This window comes from Tachypleus tridentatus, chromosome 8 (assembly GCF_004210375.1).
Source record: "Tachypleus tridentatus isolate NWPU-2018 chromosome 8, ASM421037v1, whole genome shotgun sequence".
Classification (NCBI taxonomy): Eukaryota; Metazoa; Arthropoda; class Merostomata; order Xiphosura; family Limulidae; genus Tachypleus; species Tachypleus tridentatus.
Window position 1 is genome coordinate 25693217 of NC_134832.1, and position 11835 is coordinate 25705051.

The window sequence follows — 11835 nt, forward strand, 5'->3', positions numbered from 1 at the left end:
ACATAAAAATTACAACAGCATCAATTTATTTGTAAAATAAAACCTTTGATAGTTATAACTTCATCTTACGAAGTTTGAAAACCATTAAGGAATGAGCAAGAATACAACTAAAATTTATTCAAACAACATTGCTATGTTAAGATGTAACAAATTTCAACTCTTAACACATTAGCTATAGTAATGTTTCATTTCTACAGTGATGGTATGATACCTGTTAATTTTTAAAAAGTTGGCTGCAAAAACTACAAAAATTTTGTTACATGAGAAAAAATTATATTTCCTCTATAACAACATAGTATTTTTGGTTTTATCAGTTTTTACCATATAGTTCTAAAAATAACTTTAATAAGTCAAATTTCAAATAATGTTAATATACTCTGTAAATAAATAGCTTAATCAAGTTATAATCCACAATTTCAAAATTTATATTTTTATTTCTAATGATATGAAAATAAAAACAGTTAAAAACAAATATTTAAAATTTTTAATTAAAATTAAAAAGCTATAGTTATTTATAATCATAATTAAACCAGCACTTATAAACAGGATGTGTATTTAAAATTTTGTTTACAAATATGGTTAATGGTTAACTGTAAATGGTTATTTACAGTTATATCAATTGCATTTTCACTTATTTTAAGACATCAACAATACAGCTTTTTCACAAAATTTAAAACTTTTATACGATGAAAATTACATTTTGTTACAAGTTTGTGTTATTAGAGCTGTAGGTATCTTCTAAACAATAATTTTAAAGTCTAAACATGTTGTTTAATGTCTACAAAAGGCCAAGGTATGAGAATTTAGATTTAATTGAAATTTATATTGTTCATTACCTTATAGATAACAATTTATTAGCCGAGTCCTTAAACAAATTTCTGTAAAATCTAGCTGTACTGGATTCAAGAAAACCTAAAAAAAAGAAACCTTTTATAGTAATTAATAACCCAAGAAAATACACATATTGTCATCCATTATTTATTTTTGATATTATATGGTACCATAAATAAGAATGCCCAAGATGTTATTCTATTAATTTTGAAATTTAAAGCATACAATTATTAAATCTTAAAAAACACAAGTGGAGTCATGCCACCTATATTCACACCTGCTTTTAAAAAAAACTAAAGAATATAGTTTTTAATTTGTAACAAAAAAATGAATTAAGACATTTGGACCCATCCGTAGATTCACACCTACTAACACAATAATGAAGAGTTATGCAATTATAAATTAGTTACATAACACAATGAAAAAAAACAATACATTAATATTATATTTAACACTAAAATAGTTGGATTTGGTGATGAATGTTACCAGCCAGTTGCCTTACCTCTTGTTAACATTTCAAAATCACTGACAGTGGCAGATAACCTTAGTAACTTTGCAGTAACAAAGATACAATAAGCAAGTTTAATGGTAACAGGAACAAAAGTCAAGACCTTCATTATGCAACTTTGTGTTTACAGACATATTGGCCATATTTTGATAACTTGGATAGCTGGAATAACCATAAACTACAATTTTAATTAGTTGCTTATTTTTGTGATGATTAACTTAATTGTAATTTTTATCAATTCAATACTGAGATAATTGCAAGAAGTAACTACCAGGATCACTAATGTTTAATAACTATGACAATTAACTGGTATCAAATCTCACTTGTCAAGTTATATCAATAAACTTGCCATTAAAACATAGTTCATTGTTAAAATTTGAATACAAGTTTTAATTTCTTAATTTTATAGGAATGCACACAAGTAAATTACCAAGCTTCACTTTATATACTACATGACACTCCAAAATGAACATTTCTTCATTTTCTGCTAACTCTGTTTGGTCTTGTAAGTTTTTGTGGAGTTTTTCACTAATATATATTCCCAAAGTAGATGTCAATTCGTAGAAAGTAAGCTTTGTTTTATGGAAATATTTATTGCTTAATAAAGTAAATGTCATGTGCCACATCTTCCACAGAGTATCATGCTTTCAAAACTTAAGAATTTTTTTTTCTTATGTTTATTACTGTATTATTTGCAATCAACAGAAAGAAAGGATTTCACTTAAAAGACAGTTACACATGGACTAAATGACTTATTCTAACTGGATTTGAACATGTAGGTGTTATTATTTGTTACATTCAAACACCTATGGGAATTTTTAGTCATTTCTAACTAAGTTACAAAGCCAGATATATTACACAAGTTTTAGGGCATTCTAGTCTGTATGCATAGATATATTTCTTATTCTAAATTGAGTTGTTGGATTAAAAGAAAAATTAGATCACATTATCTATGAATAACGACTACATTTTAACATCATGAATTGTACAAGTGCAAAACCTTGAAGACTACAAGATTTCTGAAGTACTAATTTGTAATTCCTTGTATATATTTTCTATTTATTGTTACAAAATTAACAAAAAGTAGAAACTTATTACAATTTCTTTTAAATGAAGTGAATAAACAAAATACTTGTGATCAATGATACAAGACTAAGCATGTTTGTGTAATTCAACGTGAACATGCTGATAATTCAGTCTGTAATTCACCCAGAGTTGACCATCATAATAAATTACCAAAGCTTATCAATAAGTAAAAAAAACAACTAAATAGAAAATTGATAGTTCATGCTGGAAAATAAATATTGTGTAATTGTTATAATCCACACACTTTTAGGAATGAAAAAAGTAAATTTATTAATGTTTTTGTAGTAGTTAAAAGGTTGGTCAAATCAACCAAGTCACTACAGAGTTAGAATAGAGAAAATAACAGATAAAATATACAGTTTACAGGGTGCCCTTTAATTTTGATATGAGGGGACATAGATCCAATAAACTATGGAATCTAGAACAAAAAATGAAAACAAAGTATTTTGTTTGAAAGTAAGAAATTTTATAACATTTGAAATAAATAAAGTTACATTTCCTACAATTTCATGAAATAATTTATATTGGTTTAATTTAATAAATAATTAACTTTTAATTTTGTATAATTTTTCGTGAAAATGTTAGAAAGAAAAAAGCAATTTTTTCAAAGTGGCAAAATTGAACATACAGAATTTTACATTTAATCTCTTTCATGTTAATACATCCAGTTTATCCACTCTGTATTGCAATAAACAACAGGAAAGATGATACACTAAACAATAATTCATAGGTCAGTTTTGTTTTGTTTTTCATCTTATGTTTGGTTGAGCTGTTGTTAAATACAAAGCTACACAATGGGCTATTTGTGCATTACCCACCACAAGTATCAAAAACAAGCATTTAGCATTATAAGCCTGCAGACTTACTGCTCAGCTGCTGATGGGCTGCATCTTACAAACTGAACTTTTTAAAGATAACCTGCACCTGTGTATAATACTATTGTGTCACACCTATAAAATAAAATTTTATGTAAATATTATGACAAATATGCATTACAGATTTAAATTTATAGAAATTTTGCAAATGACTATGTTTTCAGTGCATTTTTTTTTACTATACAAATCCCAGAATTTCTTTTTTCACCGTTAAACAAAGTCTACATCATAAAATTCTACTTTTGTTTTGAACTTTACAGATGGAAAGTGACAGGTTTATTTTTAAGGAGGATAAGGGGAATTTTCAAGCATTTTTTTTATCATTTGAACAAGAAGTTTTTTTTACAATAATTTCACACCCCAACTTGAGTAGCACCTTATCTAAGCACAAGAAATCCACATCATTTCCATCCTCCATATTACAACATCCTAACAAAAAAAAAGTTAATAAATTAGTAAGACAAGAAATCTTTATGGCTAATCCATGTTGTTTTTCATTTCTAATATTAGCAGTACAAGTTTTTCTCAAAATAAATATGAAATTTCAAACTACTTTGTGTTGAAGTCACACCATAAATGAATTCATTTACCATCATCCAACAAATGGTCTAACAAGATTCCCATATATTTTTTAATTATGTTATTTAATTCATATTATAAAACTAAACTTTCTAATGAATATTATTATAAGTGAAAATTCCTTTAGTATATGTTACACCTACATATATAAGCAAAAATCTTAGAACATTCAATAGTGGGGCTTAAACTCAAAACCTTTGGATAAGAGGCCCAATACTCTATCAAACTGAGTTATCTATGAATACAAGCTACAATGGCTTCTAACACTCATAAGGCTTTTTTAACTACAAGTTATATTCTGGTGATTTTGTTGGGTGATTATAAATTACACATCAAATACTTCACCTTGCAGCATAAAATAATATGAAGTTCTGATGGAGTATTTTTTTAATCTATTTATAACCTAGTTAGAAACACAGCTAAATAGTAGTAGTTTTACCCACATGAAATAAAAACTAATTACATTTTGGAACACCACCCGTGTTATATATAAACAAGTCTACAGTGTTTCAAAAACAGAGTCCAGACAGTAGGTAGTAAATTTCTTTTTTCTGATATATATTTTATATGTATTGTTATAAAATTCACTTAAATGTAAAAAAAATTATAAACTTATTAGGTAAGATAAGCAAACTTAATGAAAGGAGAAAAACTATTTGTAACACTTACTAACTTAGCATTATTCAATTTGTTTACACAAATCTATTGGCTATGTAAATGTTTGAGTACTCAGTGCATGTGTAACTACAGATTTAAAGCAATATCATTAAATTAGCACACATCTGAAAAGTATTAGCTTTAGCTGTAAAAACAAATAGCTTATAATTATCTGTTACAATATACAGTGATTCTAAATGTAAAAAAATTAGATGTTGTCAACTTTTCACTTTATCCTACATTGTTGATTTCATTACAGTTAGTGTTAAGATAAATCAAATGATGAAAAATATAGTTTTGCTAAAAGATATGCTTGACATTTAATGAGAAGGCTAGAAGTTATGCAAATGAAATGTTGAAACTGTAAGATGAAACAGTTTTTATTTTTATCATGAAGATCACATTTCTCTCTGACATATTTACAAAGTAAATTCAGTGACAAACTTTTACTGAAAATACCTTATTAAAAAGTGATTTTTTTGCACCACAGACATGCAATCTTTTCTTAAAACTTGCCAAATTTTGTGAGTATGCACCTAATACATTCAGAGTTACAGAATACATATTTTTGTGATTACAAACAGATTCTGCCCAGATATAATGTTAATGACAGAAACATAATCAGTAAATTAATAAAGTATGTTTATGGTTTTTAAAATTGGATATTTTTGGCTGAGTTAAGAGTATTAAGTTACTACTATAGAATTAATTAGAATGTTACATACAGTTGTCTCCTTAACTAAGAAAGCATATTGGCTTAATCAGAATGGTTCAGGGGAAAACAACCATGATTATTTTGGACATCAAGTGGTTATCTTACAAGGATAACTGGAGTTGGTATTTAATGACCTTGAAACAAAACTAGATTTCCTAAGAAACAAGTTTAATTTACATTTCTCAAAGATGAGAGTTCAAGAACAGGCAGAACTGGTGGCAGTTATATTTCTATACTGAGTATCTGTTTTAGAAATTTACTCCTCTAAGAAAAGGTAGTATCTATGGCAACTGAACCAGTATTATAACATAACAATGTTATGCCTAATAATGATGATGACAAAAACTTTCTCCTTAATGTTTATTTGTAACGTACTTCTCCTGTAGACTTCATACTATATTGAATGAAATATAATAATTATTTTGGGAAAGTTTCTTCAAATCTGTGACATTATTGAAGATAAAACTCCCAATACACTGACATGTGGTCACCTTATCCCAAGATAATCTTGTTTCCTCATATTCCTTCAAGTAGCCCTTCTATGGGTTAAAAAAGTTGCAATAAATCAATATCCTTTCCTAGATACAAAGACTAAAACTAACAGTATTCCAAATGAGGCCTAACCTAACTGGCAATTTGTAAATGTGTATTAAATGCATTATTCAAATTACAATAATCCACATGCAACATCTTGCACTTACTTATGGAACTATAATTAGAGGTGAATTTTTGAAAATACCTCCCCATCCAACCAACTGTTCCAAGTAATCCCTGCAGTACCTCAACAACCTCAAAACAAGCAGAAATACCAAAAATTACTATTTACACTCTCACTAATTAATATTAGAAAAGGAAAATCCTCATCTTTCCATTAATAATAATAAGAGAAGACATTGTGTAAGCTCCAATTAAGAGAATTTCATATTTTTTAAATATATCATTTGGCTTATGAAATGAGTTTCCATTAGAAAACTGGTTGGATGGAAGAAAGCAAAACGTTGTTATAAATTTGTGTTCGGTGAAACTGCAATTAATGTCATAAACGGAATACCTCAGAGCTCAGTGTTAGGTCTTTTGTTCTTATTTGTTTTATATCACTGATATAGATGAAAGAATGGTTAGCAAATTACTTAACTTTATTAATAATAAAGTTTTGGGAGTTGCTGGCTGCAAGTAGAATGTTGCTGCTTTACTAAAGGATTTAAATTATGTATAAAACTAAGTGAAAAAGTTACTATTAATAATAATAAAAGCAAAGTAATGCATATGGGAGATCATAATTTTAATTATGAGTATAATTTTGATGATAATAACCTCAGCAATGCTATGGGAAAAAAAAAAGACTACTAGGTATTTCTTGATCAATCTCTCCAGCCATCCAAACAATATGCTGTCACTATTTGTAAGGAAAACTGAATCTTAAGTTGTACCTACAGAAATTTATACAAATAATACATTTGCATTTGCTAGTATGACTTCTCACAAATTTTTTAATCAAACGCTTCAAATTTCATATAGACTTTTCAATTTACAATTACCCTACCTGTTTTTTCCTTAGTTAAACTTTTAAATTCAACTTGTATGATACTTGACTGTACATTGTTACTGTCATCATTTCACTTTGTTTTTTTTAATTTACTGAGTATTTCATAAAAACAATGCTTGACTTGCATGTAATTTCCTAAAATAAAAAATTAACATTACATTAGCTACAAATTTCATAGGCTCAACATATTTACATCTAAAATACACAAGTATTTCACTCAAAATTATTTGCCTATTTCTTTGTGAACTCACATTCAAATGTTTCTTCCAATTCAGCTACGTTTGCCTTCATTGTAACTTTACAATTACTTTGCTATAACTTAGCTTCAGTTCATTTCATAGACGATTCTAAAACCTTTTTAATTCTAGCTACTTTGTTTCTTTACTACAAGTTATATTTTTTGTTTTTTGCAATTTCCTTGTTTCAACTTAAAAAACTCCATCATACACTGAACGTTCATAATTGTTTTGCACTTTTTCCAATATTATAAGCACTATTACTTTGTTTACTTTACACATTGTGATATAGAATAAGGCCAAGGCTATGGAATGGCGGGCATGTCCATAAACAAATTGAAGCTATGTGCATGTTTGCCATGTCTACAAAGGAATTATGTCTACAGACGTTGTAGACTTAAACGTCACTACCACAACTTTAGGCTCCATACACTATCTTTATAGACATAGATAGAAAATAGCATACATTTATGAACACGTACTGTTTACATACAAGTACATTCAGCAGTCAATGTTTATTTACAGAAAACTAAGAATCAGTTGTTACTTCTACATGATATTATAATAAAGCCAGTTTGAAGACCAAAACTTACTAAATAACTATTTCATTCAATTTTGATGACAACTGCCATAGTTGCAAGATTTGATATAGGCTTACTTTAATTGTAAATATTATTTGTACAATATCATATTCCAGGTGAACCTGACAACTTTATAAAATCCATTTGGAAACCATATATAGAGTCAATAGAAAAACTAACAAATTGAATTAGAAACAACCAGATCATTTTATGAAAATTTATGCATGTGTATTTTAAACAAAATGCATAAAAATATACAAGGTTATAGCTAGCTAGGGTCCCTTTCTACAAGAACATCCTTAGCAAACAAAATCAGCCATCTAATTTAACAACAATATAAACAGCACTTTTTCAAATATATGTGTATTGATTTTCAAGTCTGTGGATACAATGGATGTAAAATATACATGGAAATTAATGGTTTTCTTAAAATCTTGGTCTTTATTTTCTTAATATTTATACATCAGATAACACATAAATTATATATGTTTACATGTACATGATGTTATAAAAACTCATATGTTCAAGAATGACAGAGATGAAATAAGAACCTTATAACCCAAGTGCTCAGATTATAGGGTTTCTATTTCATGTACTTGTTTCAGTAACTGTGCTTCTACTTCAGTGTTATCATGTATATGAACAGCATTTGTAATTAAACATACTATCACCTTTTAATAAATATATTCAGATCTAGTTTAAATTACACATGTATATGATCAAATGGATGTCTTAGAGTTACTTGTATCTGATGTAGTGCATGTTTTAGAGTTGCATCATTATGGACCATATAACTTTTAGAGAACACTTTGTGCTGTACTGGTTTGGAACCACAAGCTGGCATACATTGTACAAAAAAAATACATGAAAGGCATTTAAAATGATGATAAGAAAATCTGCAAATGGGAAGATATTATATAGAAGATTAAGAAAGGAAGTTGGTAGAAATATGCAATACAAATTTGTCGTGGCAGACTGGTCTTTGGAACACAAAAAAACGACTTTACACTTTGCTCGTTAGATGTACCTAATCAGTTACAATGACTCTTCCTATATTCTGGATAGCAAAAATAATCAGACTTAATGCTGTGAATATAACTTTATAAGCAACTAAGAAATTTATGCATAAGTATTGTAATGATTATACCCAGGGTATGAAAGTACAAGAATCAACCACACTCATGTTTTCACACCATCATACAAACCCTCAAGTAATAATACATACTAAATAAAACCATTAATTTTTATAAAAATTTATAAAAAAGACAATCACCCAGCTTCATATTTTGCCAAATGATACCAATGGTTCCAAAATTTGTTGTGATTAAAGTCACTATAAAAATGATTACTAGGTGTCTGAATTTTTACCCATGTTTGGTCATTTTTCTCATATTTATACTTAGTTCTATATGTACTAAAAATTTACCTACACCAACATGATTTGTACTGTACCAAGCTGATAACTGCCACAACCCTTGAGCCTTGAAACAGCAGAGTCCAACAACTTCCATTTTAAATACAGAGTACTGTATATATTGTTCAAACATTTTTTTTCAATTTTTAATTAGGAAATAAAATGTAAAAAGATAAACATATTCTGAAATATAGACTAAAAAAAACTGTAGATTTATGTTTACAACTTTATGTACACAACAAATATCATATGACCAAATCTGAAAAGATACTGTTGTATAAAAAGCATTCAGAGAAAACTATTTTTAATAAAGAAAAAGACTGATACATGTTTCAATTTTAGTAACTGCATTTGTTGTGCTGGTAGTGTGTCTCAACCCAGCAAGTCTCTTCTACAATATACTGTCATTCCATCAGGTATGCTTTAATGTTGCTGGCTTATCAAACAATTACTGATCACTTAAAACCTACATGTGCCTTTAACATATATTGTGACCTCAGACACCTCTGTCACTTCCATCTTTTTCAAACTTCCAGTATATAGCTCCCACAACACTATATTGCAGATTTTTTTAAAGAAAGGGATACAGAGGTAGTGGCTATAAATACTTTCATTAAATAAAGTTATATCTAATCCTACAATGTTTTTTAAAAAACAAATATTTATTAATCTAACATATAACATCTGGAGAGTAAATTAAATAGCATGCATGAAAATGATAAAAACAATTCAAAGAAATAGCATGAAACCATCACAAATGTTTTTCTGGTCACAGTTAGTACTGAACAAAAGTCTAAAGGTTATAAAGAAGCCATATTTGGATTATTGTGTTCAGTCTTGAGTTCCTTGTCTCAGCAAGGACACAGAATTGCTGGAAAGGGTTTAGATGATACCTGAAGTGAAAAGATAACCATATAAGGATAGATTAAAATCTCCAAAACTGTTTTCGATTGAAAACAAACAAACAAAAGAAGTAAAGGTTATCTAATTGAGGTGTTTAAGATATTTAAGGGAATTAGCAATGCTGATGCATCATCTCTTTTGTACTTAATGGTAAGAATATTATTATTATTGGCAAAATTAGCAGACACAAATATTCATTTTGGCACTGTAGAAGTCATTATCATTACAAGGCAGTTTTAATTTCCTAACAGGATAGTTGGTTTTTGAGATGGGTTGCCATGAGATGTGGTAATTAAGAGTTAACTTAAGAAAGTTCAAGGTAAGGCTTAATAAGTGTTTGAATGATAAAGGCTGACTAGATATTTTCTTTTTTATTTCAGTAATTAGTACAGTGGAAAGGATGGTCTAAATGGACCAACACATCTCGCATTGTCCTTAAATCGCATATGCACATATATATTATATGATGGAGAGATCAGCACTTTTAAAGATAATCAGATTATTTCCTCAAAAAGTAAGAGCAATTGTAAACTTCCAATTTATTAGAAAGCGAGAATGCAAGGACAATCTTGAAACTTGTAAGACAAGTTTTGCTTTATTGTCTATTTGTTACACAAATTACAAAATGTCGTTTCTATGCAAGTTTACTTACGAAGCAATGAATTATCTGCATTTTAATGTTTAGCCTTAATCTAAATGCGTGGTTAATGATTCTAAATTTACCAAACTCATTTTTATTAGTAATACTAACTGTTGCTAGTAGTAGTACTAAATAGTAATAGACCAAGTCTACAAGTAGAAAAACCGAACTTAAAGTGTTGTGATAAGTACTAAAATTGTACGATAACTAAAAAAATATATACTGATATCAACCCAAGCCTACATCTGCTAACGAGGTTATGTTTAAAGTTAAGTTATAACTTAATAATATACAAATTCACATTACCTTCCGTAAGTTCTAACTAAACACAGTCAAACATATAACTCAAATCATGATCAAAAATAAAACCCGAAACTGAAAGGTGTTATTCACAGGAAAAATAAATGGTGATAAAGGCGCAGTTACAATTTTTTCGAAACACTTTCCTCTATCACTGTTTTTGAGAATATGAATGAGAACACTATGATATCAGGATATATTTTTAACTTTTAACAATGGTAGTAAATAACAATATTCATAAATTATAACTTTATGAGTACGTATGAATAGGAATCCTTAAAAGGTAACTCACCACCCTCACTTTGTATTATTCAGATACCAGTAGTAATGGTACTCGAGTTGTAAAATTTAAAAATTGAATATAAGTTTCCTACTTTTACCAAGTACAGACAGTTACTATATAAATTTGAAATGCTCTCAACGTATGCTACTTTTAATTTTCCCATTGTTTTGTTTTTAAATTATAATAATTCATAAGAGTAAACCAAATCATGTGAAAATTTTCTTTCAGTGGTGGTGCTGTAAAACTGCTTAGCCAATTTACGTCTAAAGACCAATTGACTTAAATACATAAATTATACTGAAACGTCTAAACATAAATTCGCTGTTATAAAATGTCTTCACAATTAACACATAATAATTTCGAGAATACAATATGTTAAAAATGTAGCTAATTATTTTATATTAACTTAGATATTTGTGGTAAAATTATTTGTTTTAGAGCAAAGTAACATTAGGTTCTTATTGGCTGTGTCTACTATAGGAGAAACAAATGGTAAAGTTATCGCTGCCCTACTGGGTGGTTATATAGTGAAGGCGATAATGAAACATATTGTAATGTAGTTTAGTTACTTTAGAAATTACGATTAATCACATCGGAACACTCATCATTCGGGTTTCATATACATATCTACAATACTAAGTTGAAATTTCTGATTTATATATTGAAAATTAATTCAATATT

General features: G+C 28.1%; 1 long non-coding RNA gene across 17 annotated transcripts in view; it reads right to left on the reverse strand.

The window, feature by feature from the left end:
* The window catches only part of LOC143258710 (uncharacterized), a 36516-nt gene extending 24921 nt beyond the window's left edge, over nt 1–11595 (reverse strand). For 7 of the 17 annotated variants that reach the window (XR_013032526.1, XR_013032527.1, XR_013032522.1 and 4 more), the window contains exons 1-2: nt 1334–9035; nt 837–912 (exon numbers count right to left, since the gene is read on the reverse strand). This is a non-coding gene — a long non-coding RNA (uncharacterized LOC143258710). The other 10 variants (XR_013032521.1, XR_013032520.1, XR_013032530.1 and 7 more) reach the window with 9 other exon arrangements.
* Nucleotides 11596–11835: the final 240 nt, after the last annotated feature.